This window comes from Octopus sinensis, linkage group LG9 (genome assembly GCF_006345805.1).
Source record: "Octopus sinensis linkage group LG9, ASM634580v1, whole genome shotgun sequence".
NCBI classification, from domain to species: domain Eukaryota; kingdom Metazoa; phylum Mollusca; class Cephalopoda; order Octopoda; family Octopodidae; genus Octopus; species Octopus sinensis.
The window spans coordinates 68,173,723-68,176,222 of NC_043005.1; positions in this window are offsets into that span (position 1 = coordinate 68,173,723).

The window sequence follows — 2,500 nt, forward strand, 5'->3', positions numbered from 1 at the left end:
TTGTGTGTGCATGTGTGTATGTGGATATGTGTGTGTATGCGTGTATGTGTATGTGTGTGTATGTATATATATATATTTTTTTTTGTGTGTATATGTATGCGTGGTCGTGTGTGTATATATACATGTGTGTGTGTATATGTGTATGCATGTATATATGTATATATATATATATATATATATATATATATATATATATATATATATGTGTGTACATGTATGTGTGTAGATATATGTATGTATATGTATGTGTATATATATATATGTATGTGTGTGTGTGTATGTATGTGTGTATGTATATGTGTGTGTGTGTGTGTATATATGTATACATATGTGTATAGGTATAAGTGAGAATCTCCTTATTTACCTAAAACTCTATTCTTTTATATATTTTTTTATTCTTTTATTCTTTTATCTAATTTACCACTGACTCCTTGACCACTCCCCCAAGTATGATATTTTGCGCTATGCCTACCCCCAAAAAGTCCCCCGCCACCACCCCTTTAAACCTGCCTAAATGTATAAATGCCAATACAATTCTTGTTAACTAGCTTCCTGAAGATTTCTCTTGAATGAAACAGTTCTAGTCCTGTAGAAGCTCCTTCTATATAATAAATTAATTTTACTCTGCTATGTATTGAGTACCTTATTTACTGTGGTTAACCCCGAATCAACCCGGGACCTACATATATATATATATATATATATATATATATATATAGTTATCCTTAATAATGAAGGGTGAAATTAATTAATTTGGAATAATTATCAATTACACCAAGTAGTCTTCGGCATGTAAAAGCCTCATTCGAGGAAAATTTAAGTAATACTAAGCAATAAAGGGTTTAGCAACGAATTGCCTTACCACAGACCGAATTTAGAAATAGCAGTCAAAGAGTTATAGCTATTTCTTCTACTAAAAAGGGAGATCTCAGTAAAAACACAGCAATTGACACCTGTTTGTGTCTGCCTTCCAATTGCTGTGTTTTTACTGAGATCTCCCTTTTTAGTAGAAGAAATAGCTATAACTCTTTGACTGCTATTTCTAAATTCGGTCTGTGGTAAGGCAATTCGTTGCTAAACCCTTTATTGCTTAGTATATATATATATATATATATATATATATATATATATATGTGTGTGTGTATATATATATTTATATATATATGTATATATATATTTATAATATATATATAATATATATATGTATATATATGTATATATATGTATATATATTTATAATATATATATATGTATATATATGTATATATATATATATATATGTATATATATTTATAATATATATTATATATATATATGTATATATATATTTATATATATATGTATATATATATTTCTACTTATATATGAATAATATATGGCATGTGCTAGATCACCAGCGATAATAATTAATTTTATTTTATCGCATTTTGACTTTGTTTACGTATTTCTCGATAAATTTTGAGCGTTAGACTATATACCAGAACCCCTTAGTTTGTCGGGTACGTTCTGCGTCTGCGCAGTGATCTGAATAGTTAGAGAGAGCAAATTAGTAGAGACGCACATGCTTCTATTGATGTGCGCTCCCAGAATAACAGGTGTCTTACTGATGAATCTGCCTGAGTAAATAAATTATATTTATTGCTGAAAAAGACGAAACTGCAGTATAAGATGAACCAAGTTTGTAAACGTTTTTAACTTTCATTTCACTAAATTTATCCAGCTTTTGTGTATCTAGTACACACTTCTTCTTTTAGAAGCCTTTTAATGTACTTATATATGAATAATATATGGCCTGTGCTAGATCACAAGCGATAATAATTAATTTTATTTTATCGCATTTTGACTTTGTTTACGTATTTCTCGATAAAGTTTGAGCGTTAGACTATATACCAGAACCCCTTAGTTTGTCAGGTACGTTCTGCGTCTGCGCAGTGATCTGAATAGTTAGAGAGAGCAAATTAGTAGAGACGCACATGCTTCTATTGATGTGCGCTTCCAGAATAACAGGTGTCTTACTGATGAATCTGCCTGAGTAAATAAATTATATTTATTGATGAAAAAGACGAAACTGCAGTATACGATGAACCAAGTTTGCAAACGTTTTTAATTTTCATTTCACTAAATTTATCCAGCTTTTGTGTATCTAGTACACACTTCTTCTTTTAGAAGCCTTTTAATGTACTTATATATGAATAATATATGGCCTGTGCTAGATCACCAGCGATAATAATTAATTTTATTTTATCGCATTTTGACTTTGGTTGAGCTTACGATCGTGAGGTTGTGAGCTCGAATCCCGGACCGGGCTGCGTTTTGTGTTCTTGAGCAAAGCACTTTATTTCACGTTGCTCCAGTTCACTCAGCTGTAGAAATGAGTTGCGACATCACTGGTGCCAAGCTGTATCGACCTTTGTCTTTCCCTTGAATAACACTAGTGGCGTGGAGAGGGGAGGCTGGTATGCATGGGCGACTGCTGGTCTTCCATAAACAACCTTGCCCG